The sequence below is a fragment of the Anser anser genome (assembly GCF_964211835.1).
Source record: "Anser anser genome assembly, chromosome: 9".
Lineage (NCBI taxonomy): Eukaryota > Metazoa > Chordata > Aves > Anseriformes > Anatidae > Anser > Anser anser.
Window position 1 is genome coordinate 26527440 of NC_139729.1, and position 26794 is coordinate 26554233.

At 43.2% G+C, this 26794-nt stretch overlaps 1 long non-coding RNA gene across 1 annotated transcript; it reads right to left on the reverse strand.

Annotated features, from left to right (window-relative positions):
• Nucleotides 1-134: 134 nt before the first annotated feature.
• On the reverse strand, nucleotides 135-26280 carry LOC310904273. Its single transcript, XR_014588173.1, has 4 exons — nucleotides 22534-26280; nucleotides 16331-16481; nucleotides 9110-15123; nucleotides 135-7839 (listed from the first exon to the last, which is right to left on the reverse strand). It is a non-coding gene; the product is annotated as an uncharacterized lncRNA (long non-coding RNA).
• Nucleotides 26281-26794: the final 514 nt, after the last annotated feature.

Sequence of the window (26794 nt, forward strand, 5' to 3'; positions counted from 1 at the left end):
TTTTGTTCTATCATTATTTATTTAACTGTTAAATTTATCTCTACTGTAAACCAGAAGAGAACACAAGCAGAGTACTAGGACATTACATGCTGATTGTTCTGGTTTTAGTTTACTGCAGTGGCAGTGTGCCAGAGAAGGCAAAGGTATTTTTGGTTGTAAAAGGTGGAGGTTTGTTTAGTCATCAGTTCTTCGTACTTTTTCTGATTATGTTTCACAGTCTTGTATCCATCCATTTGTAAAGGAGAAAATGGAAATTTGGAAAGACGGTTTTGATGTAGGCATTGTGTGCAGCTCAGGCATTCCTTAGAATTGCCATCTTTTACTGTGCGTTTGTGTAGCACTAAGCTCTCCTGCTTTCTCTCCCAGGAACTGTCTTGTTTTGTTTTGTTTTCTACTATGTAGAGGAGCAGTTGAGAAAAATCCATTAAGTTGCTGAAAAGCGAAGGTACAACTTATCTCATGACAGTAATTTAGTTCAGTATAAGGAAAGGCATGGCATGTTGTTTTTTTCCTTAAAAAAAATGAGAATGCAGCTGCATAGCTAACCTGAATTATCGCTGCAATAAAAATGTTTTATTATACAGATCTTACTCATAGCTACACCTGCCAGTAGTGTTGCTGGGGAAATGTAGATAATCTCAGTTCTCGTGACCCTTGGGCTGAATATGTGGAAATGGAAGAACTTCAATTTGTAGCTTGTAGTCAGTGTGCCCAGTGTCTGGATGAGAGGTTGTGATTTTTTTGACGGATAAAAAAGATCAATCCTTTCTCTCACATGCTTTGGTAATGAGCTTCCTGTTCTTGGCAGATGGAGAGGGAGTTGTAATAAAAGTTTGTTTTAAACTGTGCTGTTTTGATCAACCCTTTTCCTTCCTCTCTAGTGTTTTCCTTCGTAGTAGCCCTCAGTAATTTCCAATGCATTGCTGTCGTGTCTGTCAGCATGTTTGTTACTGGAGATATCCCTCCTCTTTTTACCCCTGCGATCTGTTACCAGTCTTAGGTTTCAAGTATCTTTCAGCAAGAGACTTGTATGGAAAAATGTCATACAGGGGATGCAAGACAAACAAGTCATAAATCTAAGTCTATTGCTTGGCTTTTGTGCATTTGTTTGCTAGCTAGTAACGCATAGTAACAGCTCGCCAGTGAGTGGGTAAGCTGCGTGTGTGCTTGAAACCCAAGTTAATTCTAATTTTAGGTTCTCAAGTTTACAGTGTCCCTTTAACATTTCAACAGTTGGGAGCCAGAAGAGGCTCAGATGGTGTACCAGCAAGTGAAGTGTTTGCCAAGATCTTCTCAATGACACCGGATAAGTAATTTGACAAAAGGTACTTAACGACAGCCTTTTCTCTGTTGTCAAGTTACCTTGCATCTCCTAAAAATCCCTACCTGTGGATTAAGCCAGGGTTTAAAGGGAAAGCACCTTGTTTAATACAGTACAGATTTATGGGTAGCAACGCAGGTATAAAAGGGTTGCTTATAGCTGAAATAATTATATGATGGTGAAGTCTGAAGTATGCATGTCACACTTCAAAACACTTGTTACTTGTAGTAAGCTAGTAGTAAACCGAAGAGAGAGTACTTTCTAAAGTTGTATTTAAAAAAAAAAAAAAAGCCTAGCCAGCTGAATAGATTCTGTTTCAGCACAGAAGAGTTTTGTCCTTCAAAACAGCGAATGTGTTGTTGTTTCAGAATTAAGTCTTTCTCAGTGAGAAACCAAATAAGGCTCCGTACAGGCCGTTAGCCCTGTTGCCCTAACTTCCCTGATTAGAAATGGTGGGAAGAAATAGTTCCTTACGCCAAGGGAGTTTCACGTTTTCCCCCCCACTGAATTAATGTTGGGAGGGAGGGAGACAGGGAAAATGAAAAACTACATCTAAACCTTCTGGGGGTTTTAGAGCTGAATTTTAATTTTGTTTATGATTCTAGATCATTTAAATGAAATATAAAGTTCTACCAAAAAATAAGTCCATTGTCATGAGAGCTGTTGTTCAGAATTTTGTGATGAGGAGCTACCAGAGGCTGTCGTTCCAGGCATGCAGATCCTACAAGCATGCACGCGATGACGGTACGCCTGCTTAAAGGGCTGTTTCCTACATGCTTGCACTGAATGGTCACAGTTATGCTATAGAAGCAGCAGCCTGTTGGAGCGAAAACTGTCTGTATTTCTGGCTTTAGGGTGAAATTTACCTTTTTCCATGAGGTCTGGCACTAATCCAGCCCTGAGAGAGCTCAAGTGCTGTGTGGACAGTCTACAGAAAAGCTAAGGTATCTTGCAAGTTACTGAGCTCACCCCTGTCAGCGTGTCACAGAAACTTCACACATTTCTGTAGAAGGTGTTGTAGAAAAGCTGCGATGTTCTTGTGATTAATGTGACAGTCCACCTGATGTCACTGTTCCTTCACGTTAATGGCCTGAAGAGCAGTGGGTTCGGCTGCTGGAAGGAAAAGGGGGCTATAAAGTCAGAAAAACTTGGTTCCGTTCTTGTTGATGCTGATGTCGTTTCTGATAGGTTGTTTTAAATGCAAGTAGTATACCTCCAGTGAAAATAAGACAAAGGCGTTGGTCTTGATGTTCAGGACTTACTGCTGGAAACCTCTCCTGCTGGCAGATTCACCTCTCTGCACTTCACCAAGGCCACTGAACTTGAGCTGCATGCTGCCAGAACAGCTCGATACATGGGTGAGATTCGTGTTGGTTTCAGAGCTTTTTTGGCAGTGTTTGCTATAGCTCATTCCAAACCATACTTATGTAGCGAAGAATATTATTACTTCAGAATTTACCTATATTTTAAGTGTTCTGTATTTCACCCTCATGATAAGCTTAGGATGGGGACCTGGTTAAAGCAAGAAGAGGAGGTGAGGTTTAAAACTTGTCAGGATCTCAGTTCCGTGATGAAAAACACAGCATAATCAAGAAAGGTGTCTTTGTATAATTTGAATATTCAGCTTTGTAAGATGAAACAATTACGTGTGACAACTTCTCACGTTGATTAGGATGCTTTAGCTGTGCTAAGCACTGAAAGGACTTGAAAGACTAAAAATAACCAGTGTTCGGTGAGAAATTTTGTAAGAGAGAGAAACTAGTTAACCTGTAAATTATTTGGGCAGGTTGTTTGTATACTGCTTAGCATGATGTGCCTTCGTGCTACATGGGCTGTAATGATTGTGGTTAACACCTTTGTTATTAATGTTAATTCATAGTTTTTATTGGGTGGATCTGAGATATAAAGGGCTGCAACTTTTAACCCATACCTCTCCTCAAATTAATTTGTGCTAATGTAAGGAAGCTTGTCATATTTAAACCAGTATGAAAGCAGCAGAAGAGAAAGCCCTCAAAGACATTGTTTGAAGCTCTAGGTTTGTTTTAGATTTTTTTTTTTTCTTAAAAGATGACTATCATATTCAAAACAATCCAGAATTAGATCATTTAGGAGCCTTGAATCCACCAAGGAGCAGAGATGTTCAAACACTTTGGTTTAGACAGCACTAGACACAGAGAGGAGCAGAGGCAAAGCTCTGGCCTTCTTGGAGAAGCAGTATCAGGACAACTTTCTCGATTTCAAGTTGTTATGTGTGTCACTCGGGAAAATACCTGGAAAAGTCTCTGTGTAGATACTTGTATATTGGAGATCTCATCCGGGATGACTACTACTAGGCTGTTGCACAGAGTAGTTTGAGCTGAGCAGAAAAATCAGGCAGAAAGCTTCAGCCAGGCAGGACTGACTGATTTCAGGTCGGCTTTGTAAAAGGAAACAGGTTGTCTGTAAACCCAACGTTGTTCTAAACACACACGTGCAAGATGGAATACGTTCTGTGGGATGCAGAGGCTAGGGAGCGCTGACAAGTTCATCTTAGAAACAGGATTTTCAAGTCAGATAGCAGGCAGCTAAGATAACTCAAATTGCAGCCAGATGTAAGTACTAGCATAGACAAAACGTGGATGTCATAGTAGCAAAACCAATAAAAGTTAACAAGGATCACCAACTTATCTTAGGCCTCAAAAATTGCTAGAAGCAATCGGTAGCAGAGGAGATAATGTTCTGTGCAAAACAAAATCATTATCTTCATTGCCTGTAGGAATTTTAAACTATTTGGATCTATAAAATACGGATTACAGCTTTATGAGATGAGTTGTAAAAGTCCTACAATAATAAACCTTCATAATGAGGAAGCTGTGCATCTACTGTAACATCATAGTTGTAAAGATCAAACAGTTCACAGTGAACAGCCTGAGCTGTTTTACTTTAGCAGTTATTTATTATTTAGTTCTTTAGTTTCAACTCTTGCTGAACCACTGTTGTTAAGTTGTACATTTTAAACGTGAGAGCCCTTTCAAAATGTTGGTTAAACAGCGATACGAACAGTGCTTCGTGTCATGCCCACGTTGCTTTCTAGGTCCGAACTGTTCACAAAGATGGGAATGGAAAGGACATCAGAACACCATATCGGGTAAACTAACTTAAATTAATACCACTTGTTTGTTTTAAGCCCACATTTGCAAATATAAAAATTTAATTCTTCTTTTTTTGACAGAAAGTCACTAAGCAAGTAAACCTAGCATGTATGAGTGCACGCTGTGGTTAGCAGCCCTGGGAGAAAGCAGCAAGCGCCTCTTATTCTTGCATCTGCTCGTTAATAAAAACCTGCAAACAGCATCTGCAAACACCCCTATCTTCCCCCGTGCGCACACACCCAAAAGCTCAGCCCCCAGTGACACTGGGATAAAGGTGTGTGAAATGAGTCTCTCTCGTGTGGCACGCAGTGACGTTAAGGATTGGATATCCTCTCGTTAAGCACGCAACTCCTGTGACATTGATGTGTAGGAGATTAACCAGCCAGCCCCGCGTCGAAACAACAACCTCCTACTCGTGTAGCTTGTGCGTGTGCACCAGTGTGCGAGAAGTATCCAGTGCGAGAAGCACCAGCTGCGTCTGTGTGCGAGAAGTATCTGCAGATAGCTGGCTTGTCTTCATGGGCAAGTTGTTTAGTTTGTCCTTGTTTTTTTTAATATAAAGTATCACTTGTCAAGTGTTTCTGGTGCTAGCTGGAGGGAAGGTGCGCCACTTACACCTGCTGTGGCCATGGTGGGTACCAGGGCAGCTGGGCAAGGCACGGCCGGGTTACCTGGTGCGGCACCGCTCACGGGGAGGTCTTGAAAAGCCTGGAAAATGTTGAAGTGCGCTGGTACAGGAGTTTTGTTCCACATCAGATTTCTGACACAGCCGGCATAAATGACGTATGGAGTGCTGTGGCTGTTCTGGTAAGACACCCAGTGGTGCCAGTGCCTGATCCGGATCAAATTTGCACGGCCAGGTGAGCGTGCCCAGCTCTGGCGTTAGCAGATGTGGAGCCGTGGCCTTACGCTATCAGTTCGGCACCTCGGGCTGCCGCTCAGAGCACAGCTTCCAGGGGGAGCGTGCCCCAGCAGGTTAGCGTTTGTGTTCATGCTGTTTCAAAACAGATTGCAAAGTAGAGTTTGAAAGTAATATTTTAAATCCTATCCTGTAGTTAGGAGCTGTAGCGACAGGCCAGGAAACGATCCCAATGAGTGAAATTAATCGAGTATTTTTCTCTCGGCTGCCTTTTGGCCCTAAGTTTCCTTCTTCGGTTTTCGGGGCCTTCTGCCCTCTCCAGCTCACACATCTGAGCCCTCAGGGTCGCTGCTGTCGCTGGACGGAGCCAACAGCTGAGCTGGCTCTGCTGTCGCTCGCAGACAGCCAGGAGCCAGCCCCGAGGAAGGGCTGCAGTCTGCAAACAGGGCAGCTCCGCAGCCCGTCCTGTGCCAGCTGTTGCAAAAGAGGCAGCAGGCAGTTCCGGCACCCACAACAAACATCCAGTGGGTTTGCGCTGGGAGGACAGGGAAGGGGTGGCAATAAACAAAACTCACAAACACGCCCAGCACAAGAGTTCTTCAGCCTGATGCCAGGTTCCTTCGTGTCAACAAATACTACGGATGTGTGTGTAGTCGTGCTGTAATTTAAGCATTTCCTTGCTTACATTAGGGGCTGACAGTTTTGAAACGAAATGGTCGTCTTGACAAATAGTTTGGTAATTGATGCGACTAAAATCCTGCGATCCCTCCTGTTCCTAAACCTCACTAAAGGCAGTACATGTCCTGTACGTGAAAGCTCTTCGGAGAAAATGCAAGAAATCTGTCACTTCAGCCATTCTGTTACTTTAACAAAACTTAAGATGGGATTATCATCAGGAAGCATTAAATAGGCTTGTTGTTTAAACAAACTTAGCTGGGACTACCTACGTACTGTCAAAAGTGTTGTAAGTTTAAACTCATCTGCCTTCGCTTTCACAAATAAGCTGTTTTCATATCCTCCCTCATTTTCCCCTAATTATAAATTGGGAAAGTAACTGTATCTCGTGTTGAAATGACAAGTAACATGATGAGTGTTTTAGTTTGTTTTGTCACAGTCTGTGACCAAATCTCGGTTCCTGAGTAATTTGATTGCCACTTCCTGGGAGCATCCCATTCTCTTGAAGGAGAGGATATTCTAGGAGCAGCGCTAAGCTCAGAAGTTGTAGGGGAACTCACTTCGGTGTGGGTGAGAGTAGAGCTGGACTTACGTCACCCTGTGTGCGCTCTGCTCCTGCTCTGTCGGGCTGATGTAGAGCACAGATCTAGTTCTCGATGTCATTGTGGTGGTACCACCCCAGCCAGCTCCCACGTCCCCCCTAACAAGCTGGCAGCGTAGGCACATCGTGCTTCAAAGACTAAGAAGGCACGGACTTCAAAGGAGCCGACTGCAGGATGCCCGGCGTTTTACTTGCAAAATCTGAGCTCTCAGGAGTTTGTGTTCCAGGCGCTACTCAACAGGAAGCGTGTAAAACATCCCCACCACAACTGAACATGTAGTTTAGTGTTTTGCATATGCAACGCGTGCTTTACCGGTCTTCTAAAAGTAAAACTTTTTTTTTTTAAGTCCAAGAAAATCAAAATTTTATTTTAAATTTGTATGGAATTAACCCCCCATATTTTCAATAAATCAACTGCGTTGTTTACATAGTGGTACTGAACCAGTCAAATAATTCACTGCTAAATAATTGAGGCAAACGGAATAAAAACTAAAATCATCACATGTATACATACATACCAAGACTAGTTACATAGAAGCAGCTTATGGTTGTATAATATCATACAAAATCTTTCATGTATACATCTTTCCCGTCAGCAAAGCTGTGGCAGACCGGAACAAATACACGCCATGTAATTTCTGAAGATGAAAGCTCTATATCCAAGCAGCTCTCCCCGGAATAACAATATATGCAGCACAGTCGTTTCTGCACCAAACCCAGCTCCGTAACTGCAGCCAGTCTTTAAAACTGAAAGCTCTTTAAAAAGCAGTCAGTCAAATGATAAAAACAAGGACTGATTGAAATTGTTTTGGCAAAATAATTTGCTGTCACAGAGTCCCGGAACACAGAAGAAAACTTAAGAGATACTGCGGAATAAAACAGTGTTTGCACACACCCTGAACCTGTCTTTCTAAACAGAAACGGAGCGTTAAGAAAAACACTTCCTTGATCCAAAAGTCAGCATCAGGTTGCCAATGTTACTTCACGATAGAAACGGCGTTCTCGTGTTGGTTTCCAAGCAAGTGCAAGAAGAATTGAAAAGCCGTGCTAATGTGGACGGGGATAAAGATGTAGGCGGTGTACGATATCATCACTAACATGCTGATGTTAAAAGTGTAGAAGAGCAGTTTCTCCCAGGGCTCCATGAGGTAGCTGCAGGTGATGAGTTCAAACTGGCAGTACAGCCAGTAGAGATAGTTCTTCATGCTCTTAAAATCCATCTTCGCCTTTGAGCAGCTGCCGAAAGCCTTCCCTATTACAATATAGAGTTAGTAGAATAGAAACCTTCTTTAAAAAGGTTAAAAAAAAAAAAAACCTTCGTACATATCGTAATATTTATATATGAATAAAATATATCACAAAATATGTATGTATATAATATATATAATATATATCAATATATCATTAAAACGAAGAAGAAAGAAGTCTGTCATATAGGCAGCAACTCCATTCTATTCAGTTTGTTCAGACTGACCAGGTTTGGTAAATGATAATTTAAAACCCAAGGGAGCTGAAATCCCAAGACCACAGATACACTTTAAAGCATAAAAGATGACCAGATAGAAACGGCCTACAGGAAATCATTCTTCTACCCTGTCCCCTAAAAGCTTCCTTTGCACTTCTTTTGCCCTTTCTGCCTTCACTTCTGAATAAGTCCCCTCCAGACCACCGTACAATGGGAGCTGCACCAAGGAGCCTCCACAGATGGCTTCCCAGAAACTGGTTACCCAATAATTGTTCCAGGTTCATTCTCCAAACCAAACTACTTTCGTAACTTTGCCGTGAGCTGGATTATTTCAGACTCTGTTGAAGCAGCTTAATTCAAAAAGCGCTCATCCCTCTCATTTCACCGGTCATGGATTCTGAGGGAGAACTTGGTGGAAGTCTGGTTTCTGCCACTGCGGGTGGAATTTGAGGTCTTACTCTGCAGCTGTTGGTGGAAGACAAACTGGAAGCATGCAGAATGCTGCACGTACAGAACTACGACAATGCGAATCTATACACGGATCGTACAGCTCCTGCTGCAGCAGAGGCTGTATTGATCTGTTGCAAGAATAAAAACATACGCATTTATTTTAAAGCTTTGCGTTCAAACTGATGCTAGTCATTATTTCGTGATACATCGAGTAGCTGTGAGAAGAACACAGAACCGGGGAAGTGAAAGGAAAACAGAACTAGTTCGGTTACTGGTGCTTCCCGTCACTGGGTAAATAAGGGGAGGCAAAACAAAAACTGCAACTCCCCACTTTTTAATTGGGAAGTCAGAACTTCTGGTGGTGTCATGATTGTGGAGAAAATCTCATCCCACAGAATTTAAATACAACTTCAGTAGTTAAGAATTATTATTAACTACTTTTAGTAATATCCTTACTCTGTCAGTCACATTTCTGTACGTTACAGGCAGTTTTTATTAAATCAAATTATACTTAAGCCTCTTACCAAACAAACGTATTACCAAACTACCTTAAGGAAAGGCTTTTCTTACAAAAAAAGGGTGCAGATTCTGGAAAATCGGAACTTACCTCTTCACTTCTCCCCGGTGACAAAAGGTTTGGATGTGAGATGCTTCCCGACTCTCCTGCCTTTAGCAGCTGAGCGGCTGCCCCACACATCGAGCAGCAGAGACAATTACCTTTGATCCTCAATTACAGAGTGTGGCCTCCACACCCCGCCCTTCCCCACTATTGCTAAAAACTCCCCTGGCCACAGCTCTGCATTATGCAACAAGGACACCCATCGTCTGGCTCGGCACCGCGCTCATGACAGCGTTCATTTGATAATTTGTACGGAGTCAAAGTTGAAGATCTGCAGGGAGGTAGGAACACGCGAGGCTGGAATGCTCCTTAGGAGAACCAGCCAAAAATGTTTACAATTAGCGCCTTCCCTCATTGCGAATTGCAAAAAATCGACCTCTGCTTCTCGTGGGACTTCCCAACGCAGCTGTCCAGGTTTCTACAAGGCGTAATTTAACGTCTGTGCAAAACCATGGTGTCAGAGTCACGGAGCCACAAAAATGCAGCTCAATTATCATGTCACAGGAAAGCCTCGGGTGAAGCCACCACCTCCTGCAGCCTCGGCTTGAAATCCCTTTCAAAGAGCCCCCAGTCCTCGCCGTGCCGGTGTCTCTCCATCAGTCCTGCTCCAGGAGCACCGGGGCAGACAGAAGATGTGGCCAAGGTTTGTGTGAGGAAAGGCGATAAGTTTGCCTTAAAAACGCTGCAGAATTAAACCAAGCCATGAGTGCTCGAAGCATTTTAATGATCTAATTTGACAAGTAAATTAGGTAGAGATCTGCATAATACATTATGTTCTAAACTATCTGCCTGCAGTCAAATCATTTCCAAATATGAATCAGCCTCATTTGGGAAGAATATGCCACAAGCAAGGTCGCAGGCATCTTTGCCTCACCTTCTTTCTTCCCTTCCTTACCAAACAGCCTGAGCTGATCTGTTAGGAAATGCCGACCTACTCCCACAACCTTTTTTTTTTCCGTGCTTTCCAACAAAATAAGGCTTTGTATTCAAAACCTGCCCGGTTCACACAGAAATTTCAGAAGTGGTAAACCAGTGCCTCTGGCAGCAGTTCCGATGCCCCATCCCATCAACTGTTTTCCACTGGACCTTCTCAGCTGGGGATTGCAACAGAGCACTGGGGGTGGGAGCAGGCGTTTTTAGGGTTTTTCCAAACGTCTGTTAGTGGAACATGACATTGAAGCAGCGCTGCTGGTTTTATGCACAGGAGAAGCGACGTCCGGCTCCCACAGCGCCCACATTTCGGCAGGCCGGCGTCCTGCTTCATCTCACTCACCCTCCCAGCGGGGGGAATCGGCCTCTTCTCGTTTCCTTAGCAGGAGGCCCTGGCAGGGCAGCGGCAGGGCGGCCCGAGGCAGGTGTCTCCTCACTCCAAGTCCTCTCAGAAAGGTGTTTGCATGAGGGCCAGGGGAGCCCTGGGAGGTACTCCTGCCACGCTCAAGCGCAGAACTGTACAGATGTGTTCGTTGCTTTCAATATTTCTCCACTGTTTTTTTCAACAGCAAATTCCCCGAGTTTAAACAATGCAGAGAGCGAAGACTTGTCTGGGTTTGCTTTGCCTCTAACAGCTTCAAAACATCTAAGTTTTTCCCTGAAGCCGGGAGCCATGGAAGGGATCGGTGGTAGCGCAGAAGCAGAGGCTTGCTCACAGGAATGAAATGTTCGGGTCAGCAGAATCCATTCGTGACGTGAGGCTGTAAGCAGCTCCGGTGCAAACCCCCGGGCATGCTCTCCTCCGTGCTTTCTGTGCAGCCACTCCTGCTGCTTCTCCCAGCTTCTACCCCAAGGGGAAATAGGAACTCGTGAATACCTTCCACAATTCGTAATCACGTGTATGGCTTCACTCGGAGTACAAAATGTGCCTGGAATGCCTACCTTTTATGCCAGTTTTAGCCTACATGCTTTAAGGTCCTTTTATCTCACAGAGAATGAATAGAAATAGCCTTCAAGACTAAAAACAAACAAACAAACAACCACACTGTACTTGGTGATACACAGGTGGGTGACTGGAGATGCAAGGATAAAGCCTTTTTTTTTGCAGAGTGGATTTGCTGCAGCTCCGAGGAGCACCAGAGACCTTCCCAAAGAGCCCCCTGCCCGGAGGGGCCGCCCCCTTCCCCTTTTGGACCTTTTCTGAGCCGTGCGGAGCCTTGGCTGCAGCTCTCCGACAGAGATGCAAATCTGGAGTCAACTTTATCTGTGCTCCAAGAAAACTGCCACTGACTCACAGCGTTGCATCAACACGAATTTACATAAATCTGGTAAAGGGGAACGTGAGAAGTGCAGGGTAATGCCATGAAAGCTTTATTGCAAATTCCTGAGAGCCATCAGCAGCTAGCCTTCCTTCTCCTTAACTAGCAGTGTGCAGCTCTGAGATTATTTAATTAACAAACCGGTCGCCGCAGTTGCTGGTAGAACAGAAACTGGCGACATGAATGCAAAAAGCAGGTTGCTGGGCTCTGCCTCCCTGAGCCCTGCACCTCGATCCTGCAGCGCACCGCTGAGCTGACCGCGGTGTCCCCTTCTCAGTCCCACTCCTCGCTCCAATTGTGTGAGCACCTGAAAGGCAGGGATTTGGGGACATTAGACAGATTGGCTGCCAGAACATCCGGGCAGCTTCTGCACAAGCTGATCCTGCAGCCACCAGAAACAACAGATTCTGGTGGTTTTCAGGCCTTCTAATGCTGTTGCCCAGGTCTGTACCGAGGCAGGCAGGTAATTAAATACCAAAATGCCTTTTTTACTGCTGCTCACTCTGGTTTCCAGTCAGACAAAGTTGAACCCAGCCACATAAAAGGTCACGCAGTGACACATCGCTCCTTCTTTTTAGCATGGGAAACGTGAATTAAAAGATCCGACCAGAAACATTCAAAAGAAATGACCAGCCCCCTCTTCTGCAGTTCTGTGAGGTTCCCCGTACGATAAAGCAGAGACTTTTGGTTTATGCACGATTTAGCAGATAGATCCATAAGCAGAACTTCATTTTGTTTCCTCTTATTTTGTGCCTCACAATGGGATTCTCTGAGGTCTAAGGAGTAAGCCCACACTGAGTGCTTCTTTTCCATGCCTAACTGAAATCGGTCCTGGGTTAAAAGGTGTGGTACGGGGGAGTGTAGAGCTAGAGGTGGGGGAAGAAAATAAGCCTAATTTCCGTAGAAGACCAAGCTGAAAATGCCTGACATGGCTCTGCCTCACACCTGAACACTGCAGTAAATGATTCATCTGTCCATTTAAAACCAAGACAGTGGAAAATAATTGAAGCAGAAACTTAAGGCGATCAGGGCAGTTTTCTCTCTGATCTGCCCCGCGTCCGTCCCACACAAAGCAGGACACAGACAAGTTGGGTTTGTCATAAAAGTACCCCTGAGTTCCTTTGATCCCTTTTGGCTCCAGCACCATTTGGAAGGCCAGCTCTGGGCTTCTTCCTCATGTCGCTCGTATCACAGGCTCCAGAAACAAGGTTGCTGACGAGTTATTAACACACCGGGGAGGCAGGCAGCCTTCTGCACCTCCCTGAGACAGGCAGCGCCTGCCTGTGCCTCAGTTTGAGCTCTTGCAGCTGCAGCTTTGAGTCCGTAGCACGGTTCTGCTCCACAGCAAACTCCTCCTGCCCTCTCCCTTGAAATCAGGAACCTGTCCAGGCCTGGCAGGACACAGACGTGTCGCTCTTCTCACCACCAGATCACACAACCGCAGGTGCTGGAAGAAGGAGGAGATGGAAACACATCCCAGGGGGCAGGAGATGGCGGGAGGCTGGGCAGGCCAAGGCAGCCCAGGCAAAGATGAGCTTACCCTGCTGTGGAGTCACACCACCGGATAATCTGCTCCCAAACGGTGGCGCCAGCCTCCTCCCATGAACATCTGCAGCTTCTGATAGTTATCCCGCGTCCTCAGGACACCTGAGCACCAGCTTCACAGCACGAAGAAAGCCAGCGATAAGGAGTGGCTCATAGAGTGAAATGCTAGCCTGACCTGCCAACACAGCCCAGCTGCACCGAAGAACCGGCAGGACACACGCCGCTGTTCTTGGAAAGGAGCAAAAATGCCCTGTCGTGAAGAACAAGCCAATTCTTCGAAAGGCTCCGCTCTGCATGATGTAAAATATCTGGCATGGGGATCCACAAACGCTGGCACCAGACAGGTTTAGCTGCCGTGGTATCACCCCTGGAATCAGGCTGTCAGACACCTACAGGAGAACAACACTCATGAGGGCTGTATCTTGATGAGGGCTGTATCTTGATGAGGGCTGTATCTTGATGAGGGCTGTATCTTGACGAGGACTGTATCTTGATAAGGAATGTGTTTTGGCTCCAGCTTATACTGGCTTGACTTACTGCCATTTGTAATGCAAATAACGTGTTTTAATTATTACATTGTTGTCTGCCTGAATCATCCAATTTCCCAGCATGGTGCTTCATGCCTGGTTAGACCAGTTCAAGAACTGTTTTAAGTCTACATCAAGACACATGTTTAAGTTAGTGAAACTACAGACACTAATGATCTCCAAAAGCATAAGGAATATGCGTAGCAGGCCCAGAAGGATCAGGTACACACCATTTTGGTGTGATGTAAGATGATATCATACCATTTAAAATTTCAGGAATTGAGCATTTTATAAAATTTAGGCAGCGAAATGTGCCAGTTGGGAAGAGCAGCACGCCCAGATCTTCCTAGCTGCAATTCAGATCTTAGTGAAGTAAGAAGCAGCTCACACAGTATTTTATTTAGCTGCCACTGATCCATGGGCCACCAGCAATGCAGCAGTTTCTTCAGCCCACCGGAGTGTCTCACCAGTATATCAGTCACTCTCCTGTAGGACAGTCTGCTGTCATGGTCCCTGCATCGCTGGTCTCTCACTGGAGGTCAGCGTGGTTCAAAGTCACCACATCTCCCAGCTCCAGTCTGTATTACTGCTGTGCCTTCACCTGGCAGGCTCTCCTGCCCCTTTCTCAACTGAGCATGGTGCATTTAGGGAGAGAAAAGATAAGGAAGCCTACGTGATCCTGGATTGAGAAGCTAAGCTCTGTGCTTTCTCTCTTGATGCTTCTCTGGGCAACGATCACCAGTTACAGTTCTTTTCTCTGGTGTTGCCTATGCTGTGATATCACTCAACATGTAACCGATGTTGTTTCAGGTGCAAAGCAATTATAACAGAAAAGTAAAAGCTGACTAAAAAGAGTTTAAAATGTTGAACCATACACATACAAAGACACAGCTGAGTTGCAGAGCTGAGTGCACAATGTGGGGCTAGGAGCTGATTAAATGGGGAGCTCTCCTAAGACCATAATTTTCCTGTTCTGTAATTCTAGAATCATTTTGGAGTTTTAATTTAAAATAGGGCTGATACAACACTAGCTATCTTGCATACCTTGAGCACAGGATGTGTGAAAACAGGCTGAAGTACTAAGGAGAGCTCTCACTGTTCCCGCTGAGGAGAAGAAATTTCATTCAGCTTTTACTAGAAAAATGGGTGTGCATACAGCAAACAATATGCACAGTAACAGTCATACTTGTGAGAAATAGTGTGCCCTAAGAAAAGTAATACCACAGTTGAGTGGCACAGGATGGGAATCAGAGGCTTTGCATTAGCACTGGTCAGGGACATCGTATCCTCCTGCACTGCCTTCTTCTCTTGTTGCTTCTCCCCTCCTCACTCACATCAGCAGTGTATACCCCTCTGGTGAACAACAGCCTGAGTACACATTTCAGCTACATACTTCAGCGAAATTCCACCTTTAATTAAGAACTCTGAAGCTGACTCAGGTGTCCTCCTGCAGCAACTGAGTCTAGAGCAATGACAGAAAGGTAACGCAAACTTCAGTTGTGCTGCCGGCAAATACAGTTGTCTGCCACGTGTGTGGAGCAGAGCACTTCTATACATAGGCTCCGGGTGGCAACAGCTGCAGTCCCAATGTGCCCCGTTAGTGTTTCATCACTTTTCCAGGAAGACGCTCAGCTGCCTTGTTCTGTCAGAGGCAGCGAGGAAAGCCCAAAGCCTTCATGACCTAGCCCAGAAGCAAAACAAAACGAAGAAAACAGTGGGCAAGGATTAATTTTAAATCATCACAGCATGTAAAATTGTCATAGCTCCCCCATTTAATGCTGGAACCACAGGAGTTTGGAGTATACAAAAGAACATTGCATCAGGAGCATTCAAAGGACCCCGGGTGCTGTTTGCGTGGCGCTCGCTCCCAGGAGCACCAACATCCCTGCAGCAAGAACCAGCTGGCCATCAGCCGGAGGTCTGAGGAGCGTGCTTTTGGGAGGAAAGACAAGTGACTCGAGATCTGTTTTTTTAAGAGAATATGCAGGATGGAAGGATGAGCTCAGTGGTTCTGTCTCGCTATAACTAAGGTGTGCCTTAAAATCCCCAAAAGCACGTCCCTTCACAGGGAAGAGTAATGATTCTCATTCACACCTCGGTTGGGACATATAAAGCCTGCCTGAAGGTTTTACTACGGTAAGGAAAGTTCTCAGGGCCAAGCTGGGTGTTTCAGCCCAGCCCAGCCCCACGTCTAGCCGCAGCCAGACGTGGTCTCGCTCTGAGGAGCAGGCACGGTGTCCCTGTGAGGCGGGAGCCCGTGGTCCTCACCTTGCAAGGGGACAGTGAGTCATAAATCAAACTCAAGGGGAAAAATAATCACATAAAAACCTCGTTCAGGTCTCAGCTCTCTGCTACAAAGCAGGGAGAGGAGCCGACGTGAAAAAAATCTCCTCAACACTCCCCGCTCTACACTGCCAAGCCTCACAGGCCCGCCTGCCCCTGGCCGCCTCATAAGCCCGCCTGCGGCAGCTGCCTACCACCCCCAGCAGCCCCCTCGCCAGGGAGCCGCTCACGGCGTCGGAGGGGCACCGCAAAGGCTGCTGGGAATGGTAGTTCGGGAAAAGGGCGGGAGAATGGGCTCCCACAGCATGGTGCAGCGCGGGCTGAGGGCACAGTGTGAGAGGAAAAATCCAGCGTGGGCATAGTGAGAGAGAAAAAATTGTGTCTGCGTAGGTGACAGAGTAGGAACAATTGCACAGAGCCCAGAAATTCCTTGTTGTAGGGTTTTTACTGTTCTCACTGCATCCTCTCACCTCAAAAGCCTTCCAGCCCAGAGCCTCTCCGGCAGCGAGGTTCCATGTGAGTGGTTAATTTCACTTTTTTCAAGCTTACATTTTCCTCCAACTCAGGCAGCAACACTTTCCAAATGAGAAATGTGTTTTACTTACATGAGCCTGTGTTTTTCACCTCAGGTGGAGTGACAAACCCAGAAGGCCAGCTGCTGCTGTCACGCAGAGCACTGCAGGTAGACCGTGCCCATAGCTTTGGTACGTTGCTTTTCACCATAGCCATGTACTTGCTGAATAGAATCCAAATTAGCTATAAGAAGAGAAAATCCTGGGTAAAATCTAATCAGGCATATGTGTTTTACAACTATAAGATAATTCATTTAGAGTTTTATGAGGAACAAAATCACTCCTGCCTTCCCTAAGCGATCCATCGGAAAGGCAAATGTGCAAACAGTCAGCATGGCAGGGAGGTCCCGCGAGGAATTCCGCTACCACAAAGTATTACATACTTTTCTGTAATTGCTTTAAGAAGTTATGTTCAAATGTGTTAGCAAACAGTTGCTCTTTTTTTTTTTTTTTCTGTCTAGACACAGGCTTTTTCACTGGAATAAAATTTGTTGGTGCCTTTCTGATTTTTTTTTCAGCATTTTTTCCTTTAATTTTGAAGGAGATTGTTTCCATTCTAGCATGGATCCTTCCTTGCCTCTTCGAACACTGGGTGTAGGTTCTCCTCGGCGTGTAGAGCTATGCCCAGCTGAATGGTCCCTCCAGAGGCACCAGGCATATGACCACAACTGTGGACATGAATAGTATGTCAGTTTGAGGAACCTAAATAAGATTTACGAAGATATTTAATGCATTACTCACATTTGTCTTTAAGAGGTTTTAGTCTTAAATAGCTTTGAGCTATAAATATTAGAGTAGAAATGGCATGTTCACTTGGTTACTTATTCTCTTTCAATGAAATCCTGAATGGATTGAATCCTATGTGGGTTTGAATAAATAGTGTAAAAAGTGAAAATAGTGCAAGGGAAATGCACTAGGAAACAGTCTAATTAATCTAAATCATACATATTCTTTCAAATAGGACACGTCGGTCAGCATATATGAGCTTTATCTAAAACCTATTTCAAGTTTTAACCTTCACCAATGTCATCAAATTAAAAGTATTTGTAACTTTATACTCACTAAATTTTCTTTTGCCCCTACATTATAAAAATTTGTTTTTAATCTATGCTGCTGTATGAGGAGAAAGGATAATCTATGTACTGCCGAAAGGAAAAATGTTGTATAGATTACATATAACAATAGAACGATTGCTATAAGTTTATCTTCTGCTAAGAGACTATACCAGGCCGCTGCCTCTTGGGTGCCTTTTATAGGACAGAAGATAGATCTCAGTGAAATTTAATCTCCAATAGGAGGAGCAGAGAAGACAATTGAAGACTAAGGAAATCAATTGTTTTGTAAATTGCTGACTCCTAACACTAGTATGAAAGTGGGAACAGAGATAAGGAAATTAAGAGTCTAGTAAATACACTGCAATCAAAGAAAGACTGGGAGAAAACACCAAACCCTGCAACTTCAGTATCCTGGAATGTTGTCTAGTTGACAAAAAGAAAAGTGCATCAGTAATGCTACCCAAATAAAGAATAGGGATATGTATTTTTCCAGGCAGAAATAATTAGTCACTGCTTCCTACAGAACCCCAGAATGCAATAACCAGGCGATTTCAGCCCAGCAGATCCCACCTCTTCCAGCTGGCAGACCCACTCACACCAGCAGGTCTGAGCTCAGCTCGCAGAGAGGATCGTGCCCTTGCTTCGATCAGCATCTCTGCTCTCCCAAACGGCTTCCAGCTGCAAAGCACAGGGGCAGCAGGACAGAAAATGCCAGCACGCTGGGGTCGTCTGTGCACCAGAGACAGCTAAGTCACCTCACGCTGCCGTCGAGCCCAGCGCTGTGGAGCTGCAGGCGTGTGTTTTACAATTGCCTCGTCACGGTCAGCAATGCCTGTCATCGCTTCCAAAGCAGGATGCTTCAGGAGTCACTGTCACCTTTTCCTCTTGCAACACTAATTAATCAGACTCCACATTCTGTAACAGAGGCACAAAGGATGTTTATGAATCTTATTGTTGCCCTGTGGCCATAAAAAAATGTATCTCAGGACAGGCAGATTGAGCAGAAATGTTAGAATTAATTAGCTAAATCAGCAGATAAAGCGGTTTCTGCATTAAGACATTCATACTAGCTCATTAAAACTACATATGGGCCCCAAGAAGATACACTTCTCTTTTGCCAAGATTTTTTTCTGAAACTTTTTAGTGTGGCACATACAGGGGAAAAGGCTTGTTTTCAGGTCTAATCAGGATGGAGAAATTTTGGCATCGAAGGATAATGTCCGATATGGAAGACACTTGTAAGTCTGAGAGTGTCAGACAGTTGAATCTGCACAGAATGCTTCAATTTATGTTCAGAATTCATTTACCGAGCTGGAGGACTAAAAGTTTATTATTTTAAAAGATCTATGAACAATATTTAAATTGTCTGGAAAGTTCCTAAATATATAAAGTGTTGCCTCTATGTTCATTTCTCTGACTTCATTTACTTTTCATCCTGTCTTTCTACATAAGATGCTTTATAAAATACAAAGACTAAAATACACAGAAGTGCATCCTCATATTTTGCTTAACAATGCTACAGTTCACTGTTCTCCAGGATCCATGGATTTGAAACTCTCATATAGCTTTTTTATCTTAGATCCATCTATACTTTGTAGTAGCACCTAACAGAGAAGTGGATCCATCTCATATTTTATTCCTTTAAGTTCCAAATAATGAAGTTGATTAATGGTGAATGAGAATTTGAGCCATTTTTTTCTTAATCTTTACGAATTTTCTATCAGAAAAGAAGTCTTCTGCATTTCTGCACTGTCAAGATAATCAGTGATGCTGCTTCTTTATTCATATTTTTTTGACAGAGGTTCAGACTTTTTCCTGCATCTGAATTCTCTTTATTTAGATATTTTTACGTGTCCCAGTTTCTCTAGGACCATGGCATAAGAAACAGGGATGTATTTTCAACATAATTCCCAAATCACCACTGACAAAAATTTGAAGGATTATTAGAACTGTTCTAGAAAACTGCAGGAAAAATAAAAGAAACATAAATATACCCATAGCTTGTCATTTACAGCAATATCAAAACGATATGGTTTCCTACGATTACACACTGTGTTCATACATATACACGTGTGGCAGAACAGTATGTATTATTCTAGCGTACAATAATACCATGTTATTTTGTCAACTTTAACAGTATTCCTATAAAACGCTCTTTTTTCTGTGCAAAATTTCTTGGGTTTTATTGTTGTCTTCTGAAAACTGTTTCATACTATTGCAAGGAACTAATTTATGGATCAGCCAGGATGGCCTTATTTTCAGTGCAATTAAGCACTACCAGTGGGATACTATCTTGTGTACACGTACCAGAAAGGTGGCTTCACAAGCAACGGCATACTGGTGTCATTGAACACGACAGTAAATGGCCTCGCTTACATGGGAAGAGAAATAAATATGTGAGAGCAATGAACACGAATTAGAACCAGTTGAATGCCCTCTGGAACATTTTCATTCAGATCTGGTTCTCTGTAATTTAATCCTCCTTTCAGTTATGTTCAGCAACTTTTCACCTAAGAGTGATCTGCCAAAGCAGTGGGTCTTTGAGCCAGAAGCTCTCATTTTGAACATTTCTCTTTGCGTTTCTCTTTGTATCCTTCTCTTATTAATAGCCATTTGTCAATGTAGAATTTTCAGATTTTTTAGTATAGATGTAAAAATATCTTCCTTTATATGTATCCATCTTCATGATTAATAACAAAAATGTAGTGACAGGCCTAAAAAGACTGATTCCTTTCAAACTTATAAAAGGATTTCATTCCGCCTTCTGATCTGGTGTTAAATGAGGACATTTTCCATTCTGAAAGAATGAGGCATTGCTACTCCACATAAACGACAATCTGAGCTCACAGTCTAATTTAATCCAAAAAGGGAAGAACGGCTCTTCCTTGAAAAATGCAGACATGATCATCAAATAATAGATAAGGTCAATGCTAAGTCATATCTTAGAAGAAAAATAAACCAAAGGATTTACAGATGCAAGATGGTATTTACTATTAACCTTTACAGTGTAACTAAATAGAAACATTTCTCAGCAGGAATTAGTACTCAGAGAGTAGCTTTTGGATCTTCATGGATTTATGAACCATGTTCAATTATGTTTTTAATTCTTTCCTCATACACAGTGCTTTATCACCTTCCCACCTATGAAAGCACCATAAAAATAGGACTCTGCCACTCCAGAGAGACTTTTTGTTTCCAGACTTCACAGACTTACTATTAAAGCCCATTTCATGTTTCATAAATTTTTATATCAAACGTTCATCCCTGGCTTGCTTTCCTATCTGGATGACATACTGGATCGTATTCTGAAGATAAATTAAATCCTTGCAGCCATATTTTCCTCATTCCAGATGTAGCCCTAGAGAATCTGTAAAATATCGTTTGACAGGGAGAGAAAACAAAGCCCATTTTGAAAACAAAGGGCAAAATTATCCAGTTTGTCTTATTGTTAGTTATTGGAATCCTCCTCAGTGTTGCTAATATCAATGTAGTAGTTGTTGCCTTCCTGCCTCTACACACGCGGAGTTGAGTCAGTAAGTAGGGGGGATGTAAGCAGGGGATGTTTATCGATATGCTTGTAGCTTGAAGTAGCTGGAGAAAGGGAGAGCTCTGAGGACACAAAGCTGTCATTTTAACTGTAATCCTGTCACTTATTCTAATAGAAGAGCAATGTATCAGGCGAAAGATTTAGATGTGGTTAAACGATACCAGGGTGTCTCTGTGAGTCATTCAGAAATTTGCATCTCATGGAAGGGATCGTGTTCGGCTTCTGGTTGTCAGACATGTCCGTATGTGACATTTCAGCTAAGTACATGTAATGCAGGACTACTTGGTGTTCTTCCACATGATTCGTTTCTAAAGGATGGCCAAGGAAGCAGTTTTCCACAAAACAGTGTTAGAATTTTCAAATGTTTTGATTAAAAAATATATATTTTTTGTATTCCTTAACGGATTCCTTAAATGGATATTTATAGCAACTCTGATATGTAAAATACCCTTTTAAATGTTTCTGGACAGCCAATACAAAGAAGAATCTCAGACAGTTTTTAAAACTAGATCCTCAGGCTGTTGGGAAACAGAACGGTATTAAGGAACTGTGTGGGCACAGTGAGAAAGCAGAGAATTTCAGCATGGCAGTGGCAGCCTCTTGAACTGCTTTTGACATTGACGAAAAGTACAACGTAGCTATACCTTTGCCCACTGTTCTTTCTACAGCCTTTCATATGTGTGCAGAGTTACATGCAAAAAAAAAAATACAGTTTAACAGCACAACAGTGAAGTTATGCTATTTTTACTTTTAAATAACCAGCTATTCACATTATTAAATACTCAAGAAAATCGCTGTGAAACTAAGTTCTGTAAAAAGAACTAGTACTTAGCAGCAATACAGGAGGTATGGAGAGAATTATTATGAACCCTTCCTCAAGTCTTTCACTAGTTTATCAATGTTTGCCTTAACAGTGCAGCACATTGTACTTATTCTCCCTGTGAGATTTTGACATTTTCTTATTTATTTATTGTGCTACAACGGCAGAAAACCAGGAGGTCCTCAGCTTTGAAACAAATACCACAAACAGCTACAGGTATATCATTACCCTCAGAACGAGTCCCGTGGATTTCAGTAGTGTGTATGTTCCTGAGATAGATGCAGGACAGCCATATATAGCAAAGCACATGCTGAAGGACAGCGAGACTATTTATGTGCTTAACTGCCTTTCCAGAGCAAGGTCACAGTTAAAAAAAACTTTAATTTCAGATTCTTCAGCAGAACTCAGCTATTTGGAGAAACAGATTTCAAGACAAGACTTAATTAAATGTCTCTTGGCATTAGAGAGGCATAAAGACTAAGTGAACTTAATAAACTTAAGGAAGTAATGGAGCAAGTTTAGAAAATGGCAGCTGCGGTTTCAGATACATATTACTTCACTCCAGCATAGCTTAGCCAAAGTTTAAAGCATATATATTCATTTAAAATGAGACTTTTTCACTTCTGCAGAGAGGTTCTGACTGACGTGCTGGCTTGTACTGTCATTCCTGTCTTGATATTTGCCAGCATGAGGCATCTCAAGCCCTTAAGAACCCATTTTATTGGGCTTATAGTTTTTTATTACCTACAGTTGAGTCTGCCCCCAAAGTACTTTAACTTTCTTACATCTTCTCAACTTCTGAATTAAAACTTACCATAAGAGAACTGTGTGCTGTCTCAGAACGGTATTTTACACAAGTCAACATTTACTGCCCCTGCTTCAGCTTCTTCTCTGGAATTTGCCAGACTTCTCCTTACATCTCAGTAGTGCTGATTTTCTTGAGAGTGCTTGTTACCGGTAGTTTCAGGTAGAAAACGTATGAAGATTTAAAAAATAATAATCTCAAAGACTTACAAGTAATATGTTTCATGTCTTAATCATTAGGGGAAAGAAGTATGAGAGGGTTTAGGATTTTTCACCGTGGTTCTACCGTTTCATGCGTACTGATTGAACCAGCCCTTGCGAAAGGAAACTCTTTAAAGGGCACCAGGCTCAAAGGCACAGGGAGAGTGAGGGCTTCCATCTTTTACGCAGGACTTAGGTTGTAAATACAGATTGCTTCACTTCCAAAGAGCGTTGTGATTCAAGACTCCTGTGAATTTTCAGATCTAGAGAGGCCAGATAAAAAAAAGCAATATAAGAAGGAGATAAATGTGCACACAGCCCACAGATTCTGCACATTATGCTATAGTTTGCGTTTCTATCCTCAGATGCATCAACTCAGGAATTAATTCCTGGTTGGGAACATAACTAGCAGAACTCAGATTTTGGCTGGTAGCCCAGTTCCTCTCATATAAGTGCATCAGCCGTCTCCAGTTCCATTTCCAAAACCATAGCATCACGTATTTGGTACACAGAAAGTGCTGCTAATGATTAGCCAAGCTCTGAAATTATTTCTTGAATACTTTACTTTTTCCATTACGGCGAGGAGCAGAAAGGAGAAAGTTTTATCTGCACAGCTATCTGGTTTTAGTTCTAAAGCAGAGGATTAATTCTAACATTAAGATGTTTCTGCTCAGTTGATCCGCTTATCCTGAGGTACATTGCTAATGCTTAAAAGTTAAACGAGAAATGCTACGAGTCTGCAGACGAGGGGCTGCGTTTCCTTTGTGGTGCCAGAGCTGAGTGTGGTCCGTGCCCTTCTTCTGCAGCAGGTCAAGACAAAACGCAACAGCCCTGCCCTCCTCCCGCCACCCCAGCACCACTCCAGGACATCGGAGGCACCTTCCCTTTACTTCGCGGGTCTCCTTCCTAACTCCCATGAGCAACAACAAACATCCTTTGTGCCTCTGTCAGGCATTGCAGAGTGAGGAGTCCAGTTGGTGTTGCAAGAAGAAGTGACAGGGCACACTGACTCCTGAAGCATCCTGCTTTGGAAGCGATGACAGGCATTGCTGACCGTGACGAGGCAATTGTAAAACACACGCCTGCAGCCCCACAGCGCTGGGCTCGATGGCAGCGTGAGGTGACTTAGCTGTCTCTGGTGCACAGACGACCCCAGCGTGCTGGCATTTTCCGTCCTGCTGCCCCTGTGCTTTGCAGCTGGAAGCCGTTTGGGAGAGCAGAGATGCTGATCGAAGCAAGGGCACGATCCTCTCTGCGAGCTGAGCTCAGACCTGCTGGTGTGAGTGGGTCTGCCAGCTGGAAGAGGTGGGATCTGCCGGGCTGAAATCGCCTGGTTATTGCATTCTGGGGTTCTGTAGGAAGCAGTGACTAATTATTTCAGCCTGGAAAGATACAAATCCCCGTTCTTTATTTGGGTAACATTACTCATGGATAAGACATTGCACAGGCAACTGAGAGACAGAGCCCCTGAATGAGGAGCTGACAGTACAAGCAACTGATCAGATTACCAGCTAAGTGTCTTCAACTCCCATATAAAATAAAGTTGTGTTTATTTTCTTTTCATGCACGAGATTTACTGGTTATTCTGGATAACACTAGCTAGCAACAGCAACCCGTAATGACAATGAGGTTAAAAGAAGCAGGAGATACAATATTTTATAATGGATTCATGATTTGACAATGGATTCCGCTGTGTTGTTTTTTTTTTTTTGTCCTTTTTCTTTTTTTTTTTTTTTAATTCTGGTTAAAAATTATTTCAGTTACTTGGCAGAGAAGGTTTCCTGACTGTCGACTTAAAAGTAAAGGTCAGCAGAGAACAATGTTTTTGGAGAGGTCATTAACTATAAATAAAGCAGTTCGTAACATCTGATAAACAGCCTCCTGCAAAGGGATCCGTGAAAATGCATTCCAGTCCTCCTGCGTGCTCCCTCATCCTTTGTTCACTTCTTTCTCCTCGACCGAAGGCAGCTGCCAGCCATTGTGCACTCTCTAAACAGACACCGTGATCGTGGCAAATTTTGTGAGCTGTGAGGATGCTGAAACCACGGAGCTTGCATTTAGTACTGCCTTGCTATCCCCAGCTTTTCCCATCCGCACGTGCAGAAATGAATCCTTGATGGCTGGAAGCAGCAGTAGGGAAGCCCGCAGCTGTCTGAAACTCATTTTCCCATCTGGTGTCAGCTTCACAGTCTGGTGCCTCAGGAGACTTAGGATTGATGTGGGAATTAGCGGGGAAAAAAAAAAGTAGCTATAAAAGAAAATTAAAACAGTCATAAAATTCTCTTGTAGTCAAATGATTTTCCCCATTAAAATACAGCTCCTGTGCGGCAAATCTGCATCAGGGTGAAGCAGATGGTGCTGTGGTGTGTGTATTTCACCAAGTGGGAAAGAGGAGAGACAGTTCTGACAGCTGAAGGTACCAAGCCATGCAGCAATTTTAGCACAAGCCGTGCAGTTCGGATCTTACCAGACATATTGCCCAGGAGAAGATGGAGAACAAACAAAAAGAAATGGTTTTCACTGCAGACACACACGTAGAATAGAGAACACTTAAAACATCCTGGAGTAGGAGTCATGTTTAAGATTGTTACTTTTCTGACTGCACCCAGTTCTTATGAACCCAGACTTTCCTGTAGGATTCAGTGGAGTGTGGAGATCTAAATATCTCAAAGGATCTTATCACTAGCACCTAACAGGATTTTAAAGTCTTCTTTTGTGAGTATCACTCACAATTAATTTTGTTGTTGTTGTTTGTTTTTTGGTGGTGGTGGTGGCAGTAGTGTTTTCCCCTATTACTTCTGTATTTCTTGAGCTTTTGTATCTCTCTTGGAGGAGGATTATGGCTGCGTCCCATGGACATCAGCAAGGCTCCTTCAGTTTTCTGTGGTGGCTCTTTAGAGGAAGTCTGAGTCTCTTCCTTCCCCCAGCACTTACAGAACACATGTCCCATTTGAGCCCCAGGGGTACGAGTGCTTCAGCCTGATTTATCGAACCCACCTCAAGCAAATTCCAAACACTGTGCACAAATTTAAAAAAAAATGTAATTTTAAAAATCGTGAAAGTCTTACATTCTCTGTACCCCAATAAAAAAAAAATTCAGCTGAGTCCACAGTTAATCTTCGCTTCAGAATAGACACAAAAGGCACCTGTAACCTCAGTTCACCTCTCATCTCAGTTGTGGTACAAGCCTAGCTTGGCTGACCTAAGGATCCCCTCCAGACTGCAGCCCGTAATGTTTTGCATACAAATATATCCGAAAGAAGTGAAAATGCAAACTTGGAATGGAAATGTATAAATCAAATTTGTAGTCTCTTGCTTAATGCAAATTAAATGGTCTACAACATAAGACAAGAAACATCTGCTAAACTGAGTAAAAATTAATGAAGAAGAAAATTAAGATTCCTTTGTTATTGATTTTTATCAATTTGTGTTCAAATCTCGGAAAGATTTCATAAGAAGGCTGCCAGGTCATCGCTAATTCAAAGTGATTCTAAATTGCTTAGTTTCTATTTATATTTTGCTTGCATATTTTGGAGTTCTTCATGAAAGCGGTAAGTTTTTGAGGCATTAATCTACCAGCGAACACTTTACAAATATTTCCAGATATATCTTCAGCAAGCAGCGATGCAAAGTTAGGCTGCTATTTAAATGAAAGAACACTTCAGATAGCAGTTTTGGCAGCCAGGATCATCTTCAGCTTTATCTGCTGGGCTTTTTTGGCGATATTTCAGTCATGCTCCAATTCTCAGTGAATTAATCTCTGGAAACTGACAGGGAAAAAAATGTGGTTTGAATAATTATGATACAGAGGAGCTAACCAGGGAAACCTCGGAGTAAATCAATGAGAATTTCCAAGAGCATGTCACGTCCTTGGGAGCTGGACTCAGAATCAAAATTCTGGGACCGTGCTCCCACCGAGGTCCAAGGCAAACGCTCGCTGACTTCAGTGGGAACAGTTTCATCTTTTGGCCCGTATTTCATCACTGCCGTCAGTATTATGGTTTCTTTGTGGGTACTTCATACATACCTGGATCATCCGGTATCTGTGAAATTACTGAAACCGGATTTCA